The sequence below is a fragment of the Epinephelus moara genome, chromosome 23 (genome assembly GCF_006386435.1).
Source record: "Epinephelus moara isolate mb chromosome 23, YSFRI_EMoa_1.0, whole genome shotgun sequence".
In the NCBI taxonomy this organism is placed as follows: domain Eukaryota; kingdom Metazoa; phylum Chordata; class Actinopteri; order Perciformes; family Serranidae; genus Epinephelus; species Epinephelus moara.
In genome coordinates, this window is record NC_065528.1 from 29,895,382 (window position 1) to 29,918,662 (window position 23,281).

Below are 23,281 nucleotides of genomic sequence, written 5' to 3' on the forward strand. Positions count from 1 at the left end.
AGCATCACAACAAAGGAAACAACCTGCAGCAAAATAATTCAGACATTCAGACAAACATTTGTAACCCGCAGAGAAAAGTATTTATACCACTGTGACCACTAAATCAACATCACAAAAGCATCACAGTGCACATGCAGCAACCCAAGAAAACAGTAAGCACAGCCACCACAAGAAAGTAAACTAAAACAATGCAATAAAATGCACATAAGTAGATGGCAGCACCAATTATCAGGGGATAAATGCCAAAACATCAACCACAAGAAAATATGTGAGACAGCAATGAAACTGCCAGAAGCTCCAGCAGCATGCCAAGATTACTAAACACACAAACATCAACTGAAAGGAGCGCAACAGCATCAATCTGCTACAAAACCCATACAGCTGAAACATGATGATTCAGATTTCAACACAAGGTAAATCAATGGTATAGTAGCACACATGACAAACAACAGCCAAAAGGAAAGTATACTGGAGCACCATACATTATTATTATGACAACTACAATTAACAGAGAGTGCATACAAGCAGAAGTTAGCAGCTAGCAGATCCCAAAAAAAACAGCAGCATCAAGAGTTTCATAGCATTTGCAAAGCACACAAACAGCAGCAAAGCAAAACCAGCATACAGTAAATATTAGAAAAAGCAGCTCATACCTTGTTGAAGTGAAACGGGGATCCTCTGGCCATCAGCACGTGGATATGAACTTATGGTTGGCAATGAGTGAGTTGCTAATTATGAAGTGTGTGGAGGAAATGTGAACGTCACAAGCCATGTTGAGTCTCCCATGAAGTGCATGTTGCAGGAGAATAACTGCACGTTTGGGCAGCGTGCAAGAAAACAATCCTTAAAGCCAGCATACATCAAAGCACCACAAACTGCTGCACAACCAATTCAGCTCATTACAGTCATAACACTCAAGCATGATGATGAGTCATATTTTGCAGCCATGTAAATCAATAGCTCGAAGGCCTCATGATGCACACAGCAAGAGCAATAACCCAAAAAGAAAAATACAGCTCAGTCACGACCAGAAATTAATTCACATTTAATTCAAATAAATAGCAAACAGCGAGATGAAAGCACCATAAAAGCAGATATTAGCAGCCAGAAAACGCCAAGACATCAACAACAATCAGATGTCTGAGATGAGGCAGACGGCAGCAACACCAGCCAAGCACACACACCATCAGCAGCTTCATGGATACAAAGCATCAACTCACAGCATAAGTGATAGTAAAAGCAGCTCCTACCTTGCTGAAGTGAAGCACTGATCGTTAGGATCCAGGAACAGGACAGGAAACTCTGATGTGATGAGCAGCCAGCACAAGTTTTGTCCTCAAAGAGGTCCTGAAGGAACAGGGTGAGACTGTTGGTGCCTGGCTAGCTATCTCGCTATCTATCCTCAATGTTACACAGATGTTTTTTATAATTAATTCTTATTTAACCTTTATTTAACTGCACTACACATGATTACAAAGAGCAGCTAACACACACCCTTACATTGGCATATAGATTGTGTACAAAAATCCTGCAACAGCACTTTGAAATGACTGAGAGGAACCAAAGAGTGCAACTTTATGTCCTTCTGCAGAAGATTCCACATATAAGGAGTTGCGTACATAAATGCTCGCTTGCCAAATTCTGTTCGCACCTTCGATACAGACAATTAAATCATGTTCTGAGAACGGAGAGCATAACCATTTTCATTTTTTTGCCTAATGTACACACATACGTATGCTGGAATTAGGCCAAGAATACCTCTGAAGACGAGGGAATGCCAATGAAAAAGTCTATGAAATTGTAAGGAGTGCCAGCCAATTCGAGCATGCAGGATAAAGTGACGAGTTAGGGGCATACAGTTGGTGATAAATCTCAATGCATCATGGTACACAGAGTCCAGAGCATGCAAACATGTAGCATCTCCAACACCAATGACAACTAAGATACAAGACTCAACAGAAATGCTAGCAAAGGTAGCTCCAACATGATGAAACTGTTGGTGACTGGCTAACTTAAATGTTACATGGACATTAGCATCTTTAACACCAACAACAGCTAAAGAGACAAGACATGTCTCGGCAGATATGTCAGCAAAAGACATGACTCAACAAAAATGCCAGCAAAAGCAGCTGTCAGTGACTCTCTAGCTAGCTATCTTCAATATTACACAGGTGTTAGCATCTCTATAGCGCCGATAACAATTTCAGAGACAAGACACGACAACAGAAATGTTAGCAAAAGCAGCTCCTACATGGTGAAACTGTTAATGACTGGCTGGCTAGCTAACTTAAATGTAGCACAGATGTTAGCATCTCCAGCATCAATAATAACTTCAGAGACAAGACATTACTTAACAGAAATGCTAGCATAAGTAGCTCCAACATGGTGAAACTGTTGGTGATTGGTTGGGTAGCTAGCTAACTTAAATGCGACACGGACATAAGCATCTCCAATACCAACAACAGCTAAAGAGAGAGGACATGACTAATCCTAAATGTTAGCAAAAGCAGCTTCAACATGGTGAGACTGTTGGTGACTGGCTGGCTAACGTTAGCTATCTTAAATGTTACACAGATGTTAGCATCTCTAGCCCCAACAACAACTTAGGAGACAAGATATGATTTAACAGAAAAAAGCAGCTCCTACATGGTGAGACATGTTGGTGACTGGCTAGCTTGCTATCTTCAATGTTACACAGATGTTAGCATCTCCAACACCAGTGACAATTCTAGAGGTAAGACATGGCTCAACCAAAATGTTCGCTAAAGCAGCTCCAACATGGTCAGACTGTTGGTGACTGGCTGGCTAGCTACCGATCTTCAATGTTACACAGGTGTTAGCATCTCTATAGCATCGATAACAATTTCAGAGACAAGACACAACAACAGAAATGTTAGCAAAAGCAGCGCCAACATGGTGAAACTGTTACTGACTGGCTAGCTGGCTAGCTAACTTAAATGTAGCACAGATGTTAGCATCTCCAGCACCAATAATAACTTCAGAGACAAGACATCACTCAACAGAAATGCTAGCATAAGCAGCTCCAACATGGTGAGACTGTTGGTGACTGGCTGGCTAGCTAGCTATCTTCAATGTTACATATACGTTAGCATCTCTAGCACCAATATTAACTTCAGAGACAAGACATCACTTAACAGAAATGCTAGCATAAGCATCTCCAACAAGGTGAAACTGTTGGTGATTGGTTGGTTGGCTGGCTGGTTGGTTGGTTGGTTGGGTAGCTAGCTAACTTAAATGCTACATGGACATAAGCATCTCCGACACCAACAACAGCTAAAGAGACAAAACATGACTCAACTGATATGTTAGCAAAAACAGCTCCAACATGGTGAGACTGTTGGTGAGTGGCTGGCTAGCTATCTTAAATGTTACACAGATGTTAGCATCTGTACAGCACCGATAACAACTTCAGAGACAAGACATGACTCAATAGAAATTTATCAAAATCAGCTCGAACATAATTGGTTAATCAGCTATCTTCAATGTTACACAGATGTTAGCATCTCCAGCACCAACAACAACTTTAGAGACAAAACTTGACTCAATAGAAATGCTAGCAAAAGCAGCTAGCATTTGTGTAACATTTAAGTTAGCTAGCCAGCCAGTCACCAACATGGTCAGACTGTTGGTGACTGGCTGGCTAGCTAACTTAAATGTAGCACAGATGTTAGCATCTCCAGCACCAACAACAACTTTAGAGACAAAACTTGACTCAATAGAAATGCTAGCAAAAGCAGCTAGCATTTGTGTAACATTTAAGTTGGCTAGCCAGCCAGTCACCAACATGGTCAGACTGTTGGTGACTGCTGGCTAGCCAACTTTAATGCTACACAGATGTTAGCATCTCCACCACCCAAAACAGCTATGAGACAAGACATGACAGTTAGCGAAAGCAGCTCCTACCTTGCTGAAATGAAGCATCCAAACATCCAACAGCAGCCTGGAGACTCTGTGAAGAAGTCCTGAAGCAACAACTGATGTTGCCTGAGTAGCTAGCAAGTTAGCTTAAATACTACATCAACATTAGCATCTCTAGCATCAAGCTTTCCAGCTAAAACACAGTTAGCAGTTATTTCTTGTTAGCCGTTAGCTTAGCAGGGCTCATGGACAGGTGTGTGATGGTACAATGGCGGAGATAAAAAGTGGGCGGGGCGTCGACACTTTAAATTACCCGCCTCGTGCAGTAGGTGCGTTTGATATGTTGAAGTCAGTCAGTAGAGTTTGTCATGTGACTGAATAGTGTTGTGGTCATAGTAGGATTTCTAACTTAGATTTATAATTCCTTGAAAATATTGATATTCAATACCATTTTCAATACCATGGGGAAAATGGCAGCATAAGATTTAGATTTTGGTGAAAAAAAATATAACAAGAAGAAAGTTCAATGACAACATTGAAACAATAATGAAGCGGATTTTTTTAAAGCACAGATATTCTATTAGACATAGTAAATAAAAAAATGTATATGTGGTATAGAAGGTTTGCAAAGTCTTTTTGTTAAAGTGGAAATAGGCAAATTTCGCCAATCTTCTGATTAGTGAGCCACAGTCACCCCAACAGCCATCCCTAGTTACCAATAGGGCTGCAACTAACGATTATTTTCATTGTCGACCAATCTGTTGATTATTTCTTCGATTAGTCGTCTAATCATTTTATCGTAAAATGTGTTAAAATGTTGAAAAATGTCGGTCTGTCTCTCCCAAACCCCAAAATTATGTCATCTAATGTCTTGTTTCGTACTCACGCCAAAGGGTTTTAGTTCACCATGGGAGAGTGTGTAAAGCTGCCAAAATTTGAACGTAAGAAGCTGCAATAAGAGTATTTTGGGTACTTTTACAGTACTTTTCTATGAAAAATGACTCAAACCGATTAGTCGACTACTAAAATAGTCACTGATTATTTTAATAGTTGATTAGTCATCAATTAGTCGACTAATCGTTGCAGCCTTAGTTACCAAAGATATTGGCTGGAGATATTGCCTTCTCTTCAATATAATTTTAAAAACTCTCTTTCTAGAAATTAGAACCCTGTTACTCAAGATAATCTGCAGACCTTGAAGAGAGCAGTTTCATGTAGAAACTATTTTCTTTCTACAATACTGCACCCATCAACCGAACCCGACCTCACTCTGAAGTTGTCGAAATCCAGCGCTTGGGCAGTGAATTACGGCATCAGACGCCAACGAAAAAGTCGTCCTTTAACATCGACATGATGCCCGGCTGGTTGCCGTTATTGACTAATGGTACTTGGTGGCATCAGGGGGAAACTCTGTGGGACAACAACGAAAGTAAAGGTGGTGAAAGTCCGAGTAGGGCGAGTGGGAGGGGTGGTACATGGGACTTAGAACCAACAACTTTCACCCACGAGAGCAGTGTTTGCTTCTCGCATGATTGTAAAGCCAAACCCTGTTTTTGTTGTCTTAAACCCAACCATGTGCGTTAGTTGTTGGTCGTACCAACATAGCGCATATTTTGAAAGAAGACAATGCATGTAACAGGTAGAACTTGATATGGCGTCCCAGAACGTCAACAACCAACGCACCCAGGGTACCTTGCACATCGTATCTAGACGTGGAAAGTCCATGACCAAACGTTGATATGTGATCAGGTTGGAGTGAGACTGTGTTGGCCAACCTTTTCACTGTGTAGAAAGCATCAATCATAAATGCTGACATCTTGTGCTGTCACAAGCCTCTCATTTTTGAGTAGATGCACTCTTCCTTCTGCACAGTGATACAATTGGTGGGTGTAGTTTGGTAGAAAGAAAAGAGTTCCTACATAAAACTGCTCACAACAAGGTCTGTGGATTATCTTGAGTAACCAGGTCATGATTTCTGGAAAGAGACATTGATGTTGAAGTTTTCAAATGTGTTTTTTGGATGCTCTAAGCACCTCAAGGCGAGTGCCATATCTCCAACACTCTGCAACTCAAACTAAAACTCTAGATTGATAAATGTCACTACAGGGAAGAGGGCAAATATGTATTTTTGATTTGGGGTGAACTACCTCTTTTAAAAACAATCATAATCTTCTAAATTCCACTATATTGGACATATTATGCTAAACTTTTGTCTTTAATTTGTAGTGACTGAATGACTCCTGTTAATTGTGTTTGTTCCGTTGCTACGTTGTGGTAGATGCAAGATGTGTCAGTGGTTGCGGTTGCGTCGGTGGCATCTGTCCTGGCAGCGGCTCTCTGATTGATAGGCCTGAGCACAGAGGGGCAGTGGGAGATGAAGAGAGGTCTGATAGCAGGCCGCTAGATACTCCCTGATTCACTGTGTGTCAGATACTGATAACACCGAGGCTCAGAGAGAGAAAGGCGGAGAGAGTCTGTGAGGGAAGTGAGAAGAGAAATAAGGGCCTACATGAATACTTGGAAGGGGAGAGGAGGGAAGAGAGAGGAAAAAGAGATGCTTTAGATGTCACGTCGGTAGAGAGTGTGGAGTATGGGATTGTGGCCGGTAGCTTATTTCATCACACTGACAAATCGAGGTGTGAGTCCCATTGCTCTCGACTTCACGTTGTCAGGCGGACAAACCTCCTCCCGACATGATCTTCCTCCTTCGTCTCTCCTTTTCGACTCTCCATCGCTCTTTCTCATCTATTTTTCCTCTCCGTCTGTGTGTGTGTGTGTGTGTCCTGGTTTTTATTAATAACTATCTGTGGGAGATGAAATAAAGGCAGTGTGTTTTTTATGTGGTTGGCGTGGTCACAGTGCTGTCATTGTAATGTATGTCTTCCGATAGCACTTTGAGGAGGAAAAAATGGAGTGCACCTTCCTCTCCTCTTTCTGCAGCCTTGGTGTATCAATAGCATCACTCTTCTCCCCCGCCTCCCCCACCTTTCTTCTTTCTCTCTCCCTCTTCTGTCGCAATCTATCCACTTTCCCATTTTTTTTTCTCAGATGCCCCGACCTTATCTATCCATTTTATCTCCCTCCAGTTTTCGGCGCCATTTCTCTTCTTCCTCGCCTGTCGCTCATCCTGGTGTCACCAGGTTTTCTGTCGCCGAGGGGAAAGGAGGCAAAAGGTTTCAGGAGGAAGCCAACTAAGTCAGCAGGTCACCGATGACACACATGTGCTCTCAAATGTACTGTACGGCCCGCCTGACGGTCACGAGTCATTTAGCTTTTAAAACAGATGAACATTTTTGAGGCGTGCTTGTCCATCACAGCTGTGATCCCGCTCAGACATCTGATGGATGCTGTGAATGCAATAGGCAGCATTCCACAAAGGACGACCATACCTGAGCATGTCACATGCTCCTCGTCACACGCAACACCTGCAGGACGAACTGGGAGTACATGCTAGTAGTGCAGCCACGTGGTTTTAACCTTGTGACATCTAATGTGTCATCAGCTCAAACTCTGTCACCCTGCCTGTCTGTCCGCACAACTATGTGTCCTTGGAGTGTTTCCTCCAGCAAATTTATTTCCAGTCAGTGCAGCATTTCCTTATATTCAACCCAATCTACCTGACAGCTGTAATACACCTCATGCACAGTTTAACCCAATTTCATTTCGATTTAATGCTCTTGTGTTTTCAAATGATTTTTTGCTTCAATATTCAAACTTTCGCAGCCTTAACTTTCGTTCTCGTCCCGCTTTGTTTTCCTCTGACACCGCTGAGTGCCATTAAACTATAACTGCGTATCACGCTGACATTAAAGGACGCCTTTTTCCATTGGTTTCTGACGCTGCAAGTCACTGAAGCGCCACATTTTCGATGACTTCAGAGTGAGACCGTTTTCAGCACATGCACACCCAACCCAGTCACTAGAAAAACTATGTTCCTACGAACTGCGAATAAGTAACAGTTGTATGTTATATTGTAGCGGATACGTTACTGTAACTTTAATTGTAACTTCACCTTTTTACCTGTGGTTAATGTGTGGTTATGTTAAGGCACAAAAAACCCACTTGGTCATGGTCAGGAAAAGTTTATGTTTGGGCTTGGAATACCACATTTGTGACAGATGTCATCAATATCCAGATGAAAACCAATTCCATTTGGTGACACTATCCCCCCAGAAAACGCAATGTCTCAGTAAAAAACAACTGCTTTTCTTGGCGCTATCCCTGCAGGAAATGTAGCAATGTCGCTTGGTTAAAAAACAACAGCTTTTCATGGCACTACCTGGCTGGAAAAGCAGTGGTGGCTCATTTTAAAAAATGCACATTTGATGGCTAAAAAAGCCACTCAAAACACAGCAATTACATGCTACACTGGTTTTGTTGATTTTGGTCTTGAACAGTGGTCTGCAGGTTGGCAGGTGTCTCACCTATGTGTCACCTTATCCACCACCCCCTCCATCTCTCAGCTCATGTACTATGTAACAAACATTGATATGATGCGTATAAAACACACAAATGCAACGTATTGGTGGTTTGCATAAAAATACAATGCAAACATTTTCTTCTGGCATCTCAGCCGACACACCTCAATGTCTAAGAGTTTATCGCTATAGAAGATGGTGGAAGAAGCATCAGTTAAATGGATGACATCTTCCAATATTGTTATGCTGTCGAAGTAAAAGGAGAGTTTTCAGACAGGAAAACACAAGCTAGCAGACACTAATTAGCTTTTTTAATGTTGTTTGTAAGGAATGTGGTCTTTATTTTACGTGAGATCTGTACCACAGTCATATTAGCCCTGCTATTAGCTATTGACTGTAAAAACAGGAATCTATCACCATCAACAATTTCTAGTTACTTTATGTTTCAAAATCAAACCCACATTTGGCTCTGCGGGAGAAATATTAAAGAATAAGAAGTGAATATTTTGAGGATTTGGTCTCAGGTTGGTTCGCCTAAAGAGGATTCCAGTGTGGAGATTATTAAACCAGTAAAACTCACAGATGTGTGGAGACATTGTCCACAAGATCTTCTCTTTATTTGACTTCTCTGTGTCGACCATTGCGTGTGAACGTCTCACACACAGTAGCGTCTGTTATCTGTCAGCAGAAAGAAAAGCAGCACTGTACTGAAGATTCTGTTGAAATTACATCTAATGACCAACCGGCTCAGATTATGATTTCATATTTATCATTCGAGAACCATTGTGCGGGGCTTAACTGCTGCATGGACTTAGAATGTGATACCAAATTTTGCCGTCTTAAAGATTCTACTTTGGTAATCATTATATGGATGGAGTTACACACAGGGGATTTCAGGATGTGCATTCAAGTCCTGCTTTAAACCACTTAATATCCTCACCACAGGTCTACTGTTGAATAGATCGGTTTGCCAATATACTGGGATTGTGTTTATATATTGTATGGGATCTAAGGATATGATCCATTAGATCTGTATTATGTTATTGATCAGTTCTACACTGGCTGGCCATGGGAGGCCTTTAACTTTACATGTCGGTTAAGGTTATTAGGAATGTTACAGTTTTAGACATCTACATACATTGCATATGACTGCTGTTTCAATCACTGCATTTTTGCATGTTTTGAACTGAAATATATTATTTTAAAAGTATTTAAAATGACAGTCATATGTGAACCAGATGTCTAAAATACTTTCAGATCTCAACCACATTTAGCCTGATTTTAAATTACACATTTAGACATCTTTCGACCAGCAAATCACCACATACATGGTTGTAGTGTCCAATGGTCTCAATGTGGTCTCAGTCACTGACTTGAATAAATGAATACCTTAATACATGTAATTTGGGGGAATTTCAATAAGTAAAAATAGCCCAAAATAGATATTTAAGTTGGCAATCTGCATCCTTGATCCCAAAAATATGGGTACCGGACAGAGGTGTGTCAGACTTGAGTCACAAATTTGGTGACATGGAATGACAAAATCAAAAAAGACTCGCAACTTGTCTTGGACTTTAACACCAACAATTTACGAAATTTTGGTACCAGCCAGAGGTGTGGACTCAAGTCAACTTGAGTCGGATTCAAGTCACAAATCTGATGACTTTTGACTGACACAATCAATAAAGACTTGCAACTTGACTTGGACTTTATCTCCAGTGACTCAAGAGATATTGTTACTGGCCAGAGATGCGGACTTGAGTCAAAAGACTTGGACTTGAATTCTTCAATTCTTAAATTAAAGTCCATATGACAGTATCAAAATAGACTTGTAACTTGACTTGAACCTTAACACCTGTGACTTAAAAAACATGGTGTTGGTGTTGACTTGAGTTACACATTTGATGACTTTGGACTGACATAATAGAAAAAAGACTTGCAACTCAACTCAGACTTAAACTTCAGTGACTCAAGAAATATTGGTACCAGCCGAAGGTGTGGGCCGACAAAATAGAAGAAGACTTGCAAGGCAACTTGAACTTTAAAACCAGTGACTCGAAACTTGATATTTGATACCTTCCCCCAAATCTGTACATTAAATAGCATGTTATTCAAAAAGCGTGCTGTGAATCAATTTATTTTCCATGGGAAGTGACTTTGGACTCGAGTGCAAAGACTTGAGACTTGCAAACACTGACTTGGTCCAACCTCTGGTGCCAGTTTTCAAAAACTCCTTCAGACTAAACCCTGCCAAAATTAACTGGTGCTAAACTCCATCCCAGTGGTGAGCTCCCAGTGGAGGCCCAGTATGCCGGGTGAGGTTAGGTACAGTATGCTGGTCTCCAGTGTGGAGGTTGAGGACTGGAGGATGTGCTCTGTGTTTAGCATTGATCAGCAGGAGATGGAGGTCTGACTCCCAGCCCGGCGTTGTGTTGGCCTGCCCTAATTGATGTAATGAATGTGATTAGGTGCTATCTGAGGGATCGCAGTGCCTGGCCTTCTGCCCTTTCCCCCTTATCTCCCAGTGCTTCCTGGGCCCTACACAGAGGACCAATAATGCATCAGAATGGGGGGAGATGGACTGACAGGCTTGAAGATGGAGGGGTTACCAGACTCTCAGTCTAAATGTGAACACACGGTACATCAGCACATTGCTTATTCATAAATGTGGAGTTAAAATCATTCATCACCATTGTAAGTGATTGAGAAAATGCTTCATCTGTAAAATGCTGGATAAACTGCTCCCTTTCGCTTTGTGTTACTAATTCATAGGTTCTTCCATCAATAATTCTTTCCAGGTCTCTAATATGAGTCGACTTGCATCACTTGTGTCAGTCACCTGTGTTGATTATTGGAGGATGAGCTGCAGAGAGGAGGCAGACTGAGCAGAGGGAAGTGTTCAGCAGCGCAACACTGGCATCATGTGGAGGAGCGGAGTCTTGCAGGGGGACAGAGCAGAGGATCTCACTGTCAAAGACTCCTCAGTGTTTGAGGATCAACGTCTGCACGTCTGATTTGATGAAGGCAGGATTTTGCTTCATCCCAGTTTGGGGGCATCATCCAGCAAAAGTCTCATGAAGATGTGTCCTTTGGAAATTTAGGGTGAACCTGCACTTCCTCTCCAGATTAGGAAGTTTAGCACAATCATTCTCAACACACAAACACGGACATAAGAAATACAGGATCAGGTTGGACCCCCTTTTTAATTAATACTTAATCGGCAGTAGTCTGTATTCATCGTTGAAAAGGAGAAACCGGAGGACCAACAAGGACGGTTTCAAGATGCTAGTTTGCCAGTTAGCAGATTTACAACACAACCCCATGTTGAAAGATATATGTGCTTATGACAATTACAAACTTGTGACAAAAAAATTCTGCTTCAGAGCTTAATGGCCCAAAAAAAATTGCATTGATATAACAATTTTGTTTCGATGTCACGATGTTTACTTTCCTCACTTTTGTTTCTTTTCTTGTGCGCTGAACTGAACTACCAATCAGAGTGATTTCATTCAATGCCAATTCAACATGCTAAATCAGCATACATTCACTGGCTATTTTATTAGGTACACCTTGCTAGTACCAGGTTGGACCCCTTATGCCTTCAGAACTGCCTTAATTCTTGGTGTCACAGATTCAACAAGGTGCTGGAAACATTCCTCAGAGATGTTGGTCCATATTGACATGATAGCATCACACAGTTGCTGCAGATTTGTCGGCTGCACATCCATGATGAGAATCTCCCGTTCCAGCACATCCCAAAGGTGCTCTATTGGACTGAGATCTGGTGACTGTGGAGGCCATTGGAGTACAGTGAACTCATTGTCATGTTCAAGAAACCAGTTTGAGATGATTTGAGCGTTATCCTGCTGGAAGTAGCCATCAGAAGATGGGTACACTGTGGTCATAAAGGGATGGAGTATGCGTTTAAGTTTTAAACTAAAAATGTGATGTCATGTGAAACTATAAAAATATATTTTAATGCTGTCGAACTAGCGTGTTCACACTTTTAAAACAAATTCTTATATTGTTAAATGCCATGCATCAGCGTTGAACTTTGCACCTGACTCCTCAGCTTCTCCCCTCATTCATTCAACTCCTTCCTCTTCCCTCCTGAGCTTATGAAGATTTAACAACTCTTTTACTCCTTAGATGTTACTTGATGTTTCCAGATTTTATTTCCCTGCCAGGGTCTCCTATTACAGAAGGATTGGCAGGATATTCTTGAGGGGCACAATATCTCTTGCATCTGGGTTTTGAGAAATTTGTGTTGCACTGACAACACCATGCCACTGGGTGGCAGTGTATGACATGACAGACTGGGGTCCACTGTAGTAGCTTGACTGCAACTATAGCATCAAAACCCATGCATATACAAGAAAATGTCTAATTGATGCATTCAGGGATACCTAAGTAACATGTTAAGTGAAAGAAAAATGAAATTGTAGCACCAGAAAGTTAGTCAAAGCTTCATGATGCTTCCTTGGTATTATGTTCTGCAAGAAAAATGAACATTTCTAGAATGATGTTTAATGAGCATATTGATATGCCACACCTGTCAGGTAGATGGGTCATGGATTATGCTGGCAAAGTGGGTTTATGAACGAATGTTGTTAGAATTAAGTATTTTGTTTGCGTCAAAAAGAGTATTAGATCTTTTATTCATTTAACTTGTGAAAAATTAGAGCAACGTAGCAAGTGTTATGTTAATTATTTTGTTCAGTGCTTATTGACACAAACCAAAACCTTTTCTTTTGTGCCTAAACATAAACACAAACTAACCACAACACTGTTAAAATGTAAAGAGGTTAAGTTTTAACATATTCACTATATGATAATGAACGATTCTTTTAGTGAGTGAGCTCAGTTCAGTGGAGTTATGTCCATATCTCTCACGGATATCCTGTGTAAGAGGGAACACAAGTATATGTTCTTCATTTTGTATGCCAATGTACGGCTCCACCTCCACATTTCCTCTCGCAGTCTGTGAGAAGACAACCGGAACTGTGTAACTGTGTTATCCTCAGATGCTCTAAGGGGTATCGCTTATGTATCCCGGTTGGTGGCTTGGTAGGTCTAATATCTTGTTCCCTCTTTAGATCTTAATTTTCCAATCATCTCTCAACAGTCACTCTGAATATGATCTTGTTTCTCCATTAAGTCAGACAAGTATGAGTTCATGACTTGACTCTTTTCTTGTCATTCTTAGAACACACCACAAGGGGTCATTTAGCGCGCCCTGACGCTGCTGCATCTCCGACCTCACTGCAAGTAAGGATTTCACCCCAGTCTTGAAGGGCACTTTTAACCAAGCCTCAAAGACCTTTAGTTTGGTATAAAATGGGGCATCATAGTCGGCTGATAAGAAGACAGTTAACTTCTTCAAGTGCTTTATTTGTGAGGAAAGTGAGGTTCGGGCTTTGCCATCACATACGTTCTTGAAAAAGCCATCTTTTATTGAGAGAAACAAATAAAAACAACAGGAACGAGCGATGAAATTTCTAAATACAGTGAGGTCTGAGAATAAAATGTCATTGCAGGTTGTTTTTTATAAGCTTTCATGCTAGCAACCATAAATGACAACTACTGTACTGCCTTATATGTGGTATTTAATTAAAGGTCAACATTTGTCAGTGGCAGAAAATCTAGAAATTGCTCATACATAAGATGTCATGCAACTTCAGCTTAAAGAGAAATGTCTTGTTCTAGCTTATACATGTGTTTCACACATATGTCACATCTGAAACATGACCCTGAATATGGATGAGAAGAAACAGACACTAGATGGATGGATGGATAATTCTGCATTCTCTACGTAGCGCTGTAAAATCTAACAGCCCCGGGGCCTCATTAATAACAAATGGCTTCATTTAAACCTCATTTTCTATTCCTTCTCAAAATAAGTTTTCTAATTATGAGGGAACACCTGGTCGATACAGTTACACAGCTCCCATCAATTAATTACACATCCATCAGGAATCTGAACACAGGAGTTCGTCCCTCAGTTCTCCAAACCACTTTCATCCCGTGTCAAGTTTAATTACCAATTGATCAAAACATTCTGTCTTTTAACTCAGACATGTTGTGGGCTGCACACGTCGCACTGGTTTTACTGTGAGCTGGGTCCACTCAGGCTGCTGAGGGACTTTAAATGTTGGGAGTTCTGGTGTATTTCTTGTGTTTATACTAGGCCTTCGACCTTTTTTATACATTAGAGACAAAAACCTTGGTATAACCTTGATTTATAAAGAAAATATGAATAGAAAAGTGTCTGAAAAGCACATTCATAGCTAATTTTTAAGTCTCAGGTCACATGAGTGATTTTTAATAAATGTATTTCTACTTCAGGGTTAAATAAAACTGTTTGTTTTACAGATGAGAAACAATTTGAAGATTCTTTAATTGACACAAACCAACATTATATGCACTGTAAAAAAAAAGGATTTTGGAGAGTGATAAATAAAACCAATGCATATCATTTAAATTCTAATTAAATATATTAGTCAGCACTAAAATAATTAATACCTTTACGTTAACAGTCACAACTGCAACATAAAAAATATCATAAAATATACTCTGTAATTCGTGAGACTGGAGAGTGTTGAGCTGCGTTCAGACAATGCATATCTCTCTTGGATCACTGTTTTAGTCAATTAAAAAACACGAACACAGCCCTCTCAGATAAATTAACCCATTTAATGTGAGCAGAAGTAACAGAAACATATGTATCTCTGCTACTTCTGCTCACATTAAATAAGTTAATTTATCGGACAGTGCCAGCGTTCTGTTTGTTTCTGGATCTTCGCCACAATTGTACACCTCTATATATTGTTCAAGATATTTTGGAGTTGAGAGCACTGCTTGTGTTCATTACAATTAAAAAAAAAACTGACATGATAAATACAGTCTCAGAGTAATCAGTTGTGTAATGTATTAAAAATGGTATGTGTTTATAAAATCTACTCAAACAAACTGAGTGCTAATTTTACCTCACATTTATTGTGGAGATTCTATAGGTTTGTTTTAACATCGTCTGCATTGTATAAATTTGAAGGGTCAGTCAGTCCATTTCCTACATTCTGGAGGGTTTTAATGCACCAATTTGTTCCTTTCCTGCATCATTTCATGGTGGAAATATCTTTAATCTCGTCAAAATTAAAGTTCTTGCGACTTTCATGTCTTTATTGGGGGGACAAATGCACCTTTTCCAAATACTGATGGGTACATGTCCCCTGTGTCCCTATCTAAAATCTATGTTGATGTTAGTACATGATTTTGCAGATCAAATTCTCACCTGATTCTTTGGCTTCTAAAATGGAGGACAGCTGACTGTTTTCAAAATGACAGGGTGCCCAGTAGCGCACTGGTTAGAGCTTGCATCCCATGTACAAAGGCGTTGTCCTTGCCGCAGTGGCCGTGGGCTCAATTCCAGCCTGCAGCCCTTTGCTGCATTTCCTCCCCTCTTTCTCCCCCTTTCACACTCAAGTCTGTCCTGTCTAATGAAGGCAAAAAGCCAAAAACAAATCTCAAAAAAAATGGCACCAGATAAGATCATCTGTGACAAAAGTATCATGTGAAGTGACTGACTGAGAAATACAGTCTTTTAATATCTAACCTTCCTCTTTGCCAGGACGCCGGCATCCTTGGGCAACGTTCTTGTCTCTCAGAGGTTGAAGCAGGCTGAGTTTTAAAGCCAGAGTGAAGATACTGGGATCATATGAAACTGGAAGGGGTGAGGAATCCAACCATGTCATGCTGGAAAGGGAGTTAAATGACGCTCCAAAGTTAGGCTAAATTTTGGCGAGGGAAAAACTGGTGTTGCCATTTTAACAGGGGTCCCTTCAACTCTCTTTATTAACTCTGGTGGAAACTCAGACTCAAATGCAGAGAACACACAGGAGGCAGAGTAGGGTTACAATAAACAAGACAGACCGGGAACAGGGAGTAGGCAAGACATCTTTAAAATCCAAAACAGGCAAAGTTATTAAAAAAATCCAAGGAATCAAACACAAGAGATTGCTAGAAAGCAATGACACAAAGAACAAACAGAATCTGTCAGAGACATGAGGAGCTGGTGGGTTTATATACACAGAGGACAATCAGGGGCAGGTGAGTAAGTGGCGGGAAAACACAGGAAACTGCAACGACACAAGAGGTTAGTACTTCAAAATAAAACAGGAAATATCATAACAAAATTCAGAATTTTACACTCTCATCTCAAGATACCTGGATAAAAATGGCCTCTGTGGGTAGTACCTACGATTCTCCCCTTTACAGACACGACAACTTTATGTTAGTTCCATGCAGTTTTTGTATTTGTATTGTATTTGAATATTTCGGCATGCTGGGACCCCTTAACAGTCTTGGAATTGCTTAGATTAGGTCTGACTGGAAAGCTGAGACTCTTGTGGATTCAATGAGGTTTGCTTGACTCCTGCCCATCCTTTTGCACCCTGACGAAGACCTCAGGGTCAAAACTGGTCGGCATTTTAATGGAAGCACCCATGTTCCAAAATAAAGGCTTTCTAACTTGATTCAAATGCATCTGTTCCTGCTCCACGTGCCGACCCTTTTCTTCAAGAGCGACTGTGTTTTTTCTTGAGTATCATGTAATAAAGGCAGTCCTTGAGCACACTACTATCTTGTTCTTCAATTATATTTCTATGATGAGAAAAACTTGACGCACAGTGCTGAGCTGCATCTCAAATTAACCTCAAGGTTCCCAGCTTTCAGATGATGTATACTACATATACTGTTGATCTGATATTTTCCCCTAAAACCCGTTGAGGAGTTGAGGAGGTTAACAACAGGCAGTTTCGGCACTTCTCTTTTCTTCTGTCCTCCTGCCACCTCCTACAGTCACTGACATCACACATATATCCTAAAGAGGGCAGTGTGACACAACAAATGCACCCCCCTGCACTCATGCTCCTGCCTTGTGCAGATGAAGTGCAGTATGTCATTAGGCAGAATTTAACCTTCAGTTTCTTCAACACATAACAGAAAGCAGACTGTCGTTAAAATCAGCACACTGGAATTAAACCGCTGAAAGCCGAGAACATGCTGTATCGACGTTCAGTGTGCTGTATCCTCTTGATTCTTGATCACGTGTAATTTTCCCGAGCCGGAGTCGATCGACTCGGGCTGTTACAGTGATGCTGGTGATTACAGCTTTCATGCACATTGATCAGAAGCCACCCTGCCATGTGGTGATGCTATTAATTACAGCAAAATGCTGCTGGAGCTTTCATATCATCAGAGGCCACTGCCAATCATTGACATAACTGTGTGCTATGGAAGTCAGTGTGATGTGGTGATGTGGAGGTTGGTATGTCTCAGAAAGACCATGGGCGCTCACGTGAAGTATTCTGGCTCTGATCAACAGCACGCTAGATTTCCAATTCATGAAGCTTTAAACACTTTAAACTCTTAGAAAGCTGTACAAATATAATTTACATCATTTATTGGCATCTTTTTTCACATTCGCTACGAAAGTAGCTGGGAATAGTTGTATTCTACCAATGAGTGTTGATCAGAGGCAACAGAAAGGGAGCTGAAGACAATTAACACCCCAGGTGAGAACAACATACATTATGCTGGTTAAAATTTTAATCCCACAATGCTTTGTAAATCCTTTTATTAAAGTAAATGGAGCAAATTTCCAGGACGATGAAGGTGAAGAAAATGTCAGCTTTGCTCATTGGTACCCAGAGCCATCAGTCTGAACTGGTGAGTCATCCAGTGCCAAATTAAAAGAGGTCATTTCTGAGAGACAACACATAACCCATTCATTACTGCACAATAAAGTAGTTATGGGAGGTTATACAGCCCGGATTGGAAAATGTGTCTTTATCTGGCTTTACAACGGCCACTTTGATGAGTCTGTGATGTCTGCCTGTCGTTATGTGCTTTCTTTATTTTTCTTCTGTCAGGGTTTAATTCTTCTCTCAGACCTCATCCACTTTACTTCCTGTGATCTGCCATTCCTAGCCAATCCACGAGCTGCTGTTGCAGTCAGCTGTAATGTAACAACGCCGACTGCCAGGAAATGTTGCCATTGTACATTTCTTCAAACCATGCATACATTACATTTGTACGTTATTATTTAGTGGATACGTTCAAACTTTATTTTTTTTTTACATTTCAATGTCACTGTGATTAAGTTTAGGCATAAAACCCACTTCGTTATGATCAGGAAAAAATCAAGTTTTGGCTTGAAATGCCTCATTTGCACAATATGCAACACATGCATAATCCCTGCTGGAAATGCCGCAATGTCTTGGTAAATACAGCAGCTTTTCAGGGTATTATTCCTGCTCAAAATGCAGCTATGTCTTGGTCAAAAACAAACACTTTTTGTGGCACTTTCCCTAGTGGAAAAACAGAAGAACCACCCACGTTTGGTGGCTAAAAGGCTGCAGGAAAATCAGTTTAGCTGTTGAAACATTAACATCTGGATATTAACAAGCCACTGGATATACACTGGTGGGACCCTTAAACACATCCACATTTCATAAACAGCAACCAAAAAACATCAAGGCTCAGTTGCTAAAAAGCTGCAGGAAATATGGTGGTGATCTGCTGAAAAACATCCACAATTGGTGGCCTTGAAGCAGCTGGAAAAACAGTGATGGATTGCTAATAAGCACTCATATTTGGTGGCCAAAAATATGCTGGAAAGCAACAGGTCGCTAAAAAACACCTGTATTGTGTGGCTAAAAAGTCACAGAAAATACAGCAACGGGTCTACTGAAAAACACCCGCATTATGCTGCTGGAAATAGAGAGACCAGTTGTTAAAAAATATTTGCAGTAAGTGGCTAAAAAGCAACAGGTTGCCAAAAAACACCAATGTTTGGTGGCTAAAGAGTCACAGAAAAAAAGCAACGGGTTGCTGAAAAACACCTGCATTCAGTGGCCTTGAAGCTGCTGGAAAAACAGTAATGGGTGGTTTGGTGGCTAAAATTCGCTGGAAATCCTGTGACAGGTCCCTAAGAAACACCTCTGCTAAGTGGCTATAAAGTTGCTGGAAAAACAGCAATGGTTTACTAAAAAAACAATCTTAAAGGGGAAGTTCCATTTTTTACAACCTGGACCTTATTTCTGGCATTAAATACGGTTGTTTACTCACCCAGATTAGTTTGATGTCATTTGGAGTCCTTCGTAAGATATTTAGATCCGCGAGAGCCGCGTACATCCATATAGTGGGAATGATCGGGGCACCGACAGTGAGGCTCTAAATAACACATTATCTGCCGCGAAACTTGTTCATTTCACCAATATGTTTTTATGAATCGCTAGAGTTGCTTGTCATCATCATCTGGGTCATTTATACTGACCTACTAACCTCTGCAAAAAAAACAGAGGCCATTCGTAAAAACAGTCCTCTTTACCACCGAAACGTTCACCTTTCTGTTTCTCACTTTTTGTCACTGAGCACTGTGTAATAATAAATTCCGTTCTACACAAGCGATGAGAAGAAACTAAAGAAATGTAAATTCTCATAGTTATTTACTTATCAAGCAAACAAATTCAAGGAAAATAAACAACTTATGCATGTGTGTAGGCTACTTACTCAATCGAAAGTTGCCCGTTCGGTCCTGCAGGCTTTGGCTGGGTCTTCCAGTTTACTTTCGGGATATGAACAAAAGTCTCTACAACAGCCCGGTTGATCATAGAAGTGAAATCCTCTGTAGCTGTGAGATAGTCATTTCTGTAGACATCCAGACGTGTATCTCCTGGCCTCAAATCCCACTCGGAGCAACAAAGGCATTCCTCCTCTGTTGGCATAGTGGAACATTGTCCACAAGAACACCACCAATTAGCATCTATTCTCGGACGTGCAGCGGCTTGTTGTTCTCTGGCCAGCTGTTCCTCTCTCTGCCTCCGCATCCTCCTTTCAAAGAGCTCCTCATCCATACTCCTCGTTGTCGGTGCCCTGATCATTCCCACTATATGGATGTACGCGGCTCTCGCGGATCTAAATATCTTCTGAAGGACTCCAAATGACACCAAACTTATCTGGGTGAGTAAACAACTGTATTTAATGCCAGAAATAAGGTCCAGGTTGTAAAAAACGGAACTTTCCCTTTAAGTGGTTAAAAAGCAACTGGAAATACAGTGACAGGTTGCTGAAAAACACCTGTGTTGAGTGGCTAAAAAGCTGCTGGAAACCGTGATGAGTCGCCAGAACACAGCTAATATTTGTTGTCTGTTGGTCCCAGTTTGTTGCTCACAAACAGTGGTCTGCAGCTTAGAGAGTGTCTTGTCCACATCACACCTCATCCACCATCCCTCCCCCTTAACCCTAATAAAAAGGGTGTGTTACCACACTTGCCTTAAAACATCATTTGAAATGGTCATTTCTTTCTCAAACAAGCTGATACAAGTTAAACAAAATGGAAGGCATTACCCACAGGCATTTAAAATGTTGGTTTAAAGGGAGTTATGAGGTTTTAAAAGGACATTGCCGAGGCTCAAAGTGACTCAACACCTCCATCATGTGGTATAAATGTATAAATAGCCTCACTTTAGCTTTTCTACATCAGAGAGGAGACGTATGCTTTTTGATTTCCTGTATTTACCAAGTCTCCTTTATGAAGGAGGGACTATTCTGGGCTAATGGTGAGATAAACTCATCCACAAACGCAGACAGGTAAAAGAGGGAGGCGATACAGGCTGCAGTGAGTCTGCCTGCAGGATGTGTGAGGCTTTTATGTATTTCTGGTAATGGGTGAAAAGGGAGCGATAACGGGCTGTTTGACTCAGGGAAAGTAAAAATTCTTCTCTGGAGGTTTCACCTATCTGTGAAAGATTATCGTGAATAATACTTCTGAAAGCCTGAGATGGGTCTCAGTGAGTGCAGTTAAAAAAATATATTTTCTCAACTTTCATTTGCATAATCAACTTAATTCATGACCTGTAATGATCTGTAATGATAATAGATTCACAGCGAGTCCTAAAGGGCAGCCATCTTTTCTCTTCTTGTCTACAACATGTCCCAGCTGAATTACCGAGGTTTAGAGGTTGCTTAAAACACACTCCTGCTTCTCGACGTGTATTACTGCCTTCAAAGCTTAATGTAGAGCTATAATAATGAAAACACTGATTCTTCACTTGATAGTTTCTTTTCATCATCATGTCTAAGACTCTGACTGCTCTGACGTCCCAATCACTGATTGCGCCGACCCAAAACAACCTCGCTGTGACACAAAGACATTGAGATTCCTGCTGTGTCACTGATATCTAGAGGTAGTCTCTCTAATCGTTTTCATTATTCATTTTTCAATTTGACAGCTTCCAAAGAGGGATCTGTGGTCCACAGTCGCTCCTCAGCTCATATCACGTCCTCTGACTGTCATGTTCGGGCTTATTTGTGCTTCAACTGGATAAAACGCTGAAACTGGAAAAAGATGAAAGTTGGTCAGAGAGCAGAACAATTTGTCGACATCCGATCCAATCGTGGGCGGATTATGAGACAACAGGTCCCTGGGCACCGATATGCAAGAGGTCCCACCTCCCCCATATATGAGGAAGACACGTGGACTTTGTGGTGGTTTATGCATCTTTCTTTAGTCATTAAGCATCTTCATGTGGTTTAGTGTTGGCTGGTTTTGTGTCTCTTCGGGTTAGGGTCTCTTTGGGGTAATTTTGTGTCCCTTTGGATCATTTTGTGTGCCTTTGGGGTAATTTTGTGTACCTTTGGATAATTTTGTGTCCCTTTGGGGTAATTTTGTGTCTCTTTGGATAATTTTGTGTCCCTTTGGGTAATTTTGTGTCTCTTTGGGGTAATTTTGTGTCCCTTTGGGATAATTTTGTGTACCTTTGGGATAATTTTGTGTCCCTTTGGGTAATTTTGTGTCCCTTTGGGGTAATTTTGTGTACCTTTGGATAATTTTGTGTCCCTTTGGGTAATTTTGTGTCTCTTTGGGGTAATTTTGTGTCTGTTTGGGATAATTTTGTGTACCTTTGGGATAATTTTGTGTCCCTTTGGGTAATTTTGTGTCCCTTTGGGGTAATTTTGTGTCCCTTTGGATAATTTTGTGTGCCTTTGGGTAATTTTGTGTCCCTTTGGGGTAATTTTATGTCCTTTTGGGTAATTTTGTGTCCTTTTGGGGTAATTTTGTGTCTCTTTGGGTAATTTTGTGTCTGGGGTCATTTTGTGTCTCTTTAGGGTTATTTTGTGTCCCTTTGGGGTAATTTTGTGTCTTATTAAGGTAATTTTGTGTCCCTTTGGATTAATTTTGTGTCTCTTTGGGTAATTTTGTGTCTCTTTGGGGTTATTTTGTGTCCCTTTGGAGTAATTTTGTGTCTCTTTGGGGTAAGTTTGTGTCCCTTTGGGGTAATTTTGTGTCTCTGTATGGTAATTTTGTTTCTCTTTATGGTAATTTTGTGTCCCTTTGGATTAATTTTGTGTCTCTTTGGGGTAATTTTGTGTCTCATTAAGGTAATTTTGTGTCCCTTTGGCATAATTTTGTGTCTAAATGAAGTAATTTTGTGTCTCTTTATGGTAATTTTGTATCTTATTGAGGTAATTTTGTGTCTTAGGCTATTTAAGTAATGTTTTATCTTTTTCAGTCATATTGGCTCCCTGAGGTTGTAATGCATCTCTTTGGGGTAACTGTGTGTCTTATTGATGTAACTTTGTGTCTCTGTGGTAATTTTGTGTCTTTTTTGGTCATTTTACGTAGTTATTTTGTGGCTCCTCGTGGTTGTTTGTGTCACTTTGTCATTGTTTTGTGTCTCTTTGATGTGCATCTTTTTGGGGTAATTTTGTGTCTTTTTTTGGTCGTTTTGTACCTTGTTGTAGTTATTTTGTGTTTGCATAGGGTTGTTTTGTGTCTCTTTGTGGCAGTTTGGTAGTTTGATTTTGTGTGTGTGTCTTTGCAGTTACACAACATCTCTCTGTGGTCCTTTTGTGTCTCATTATGGTCATTTTGAGTTTCTTCCTGATCAGCACGTGTTAATTTGAGAAACATTTTCCAGGTG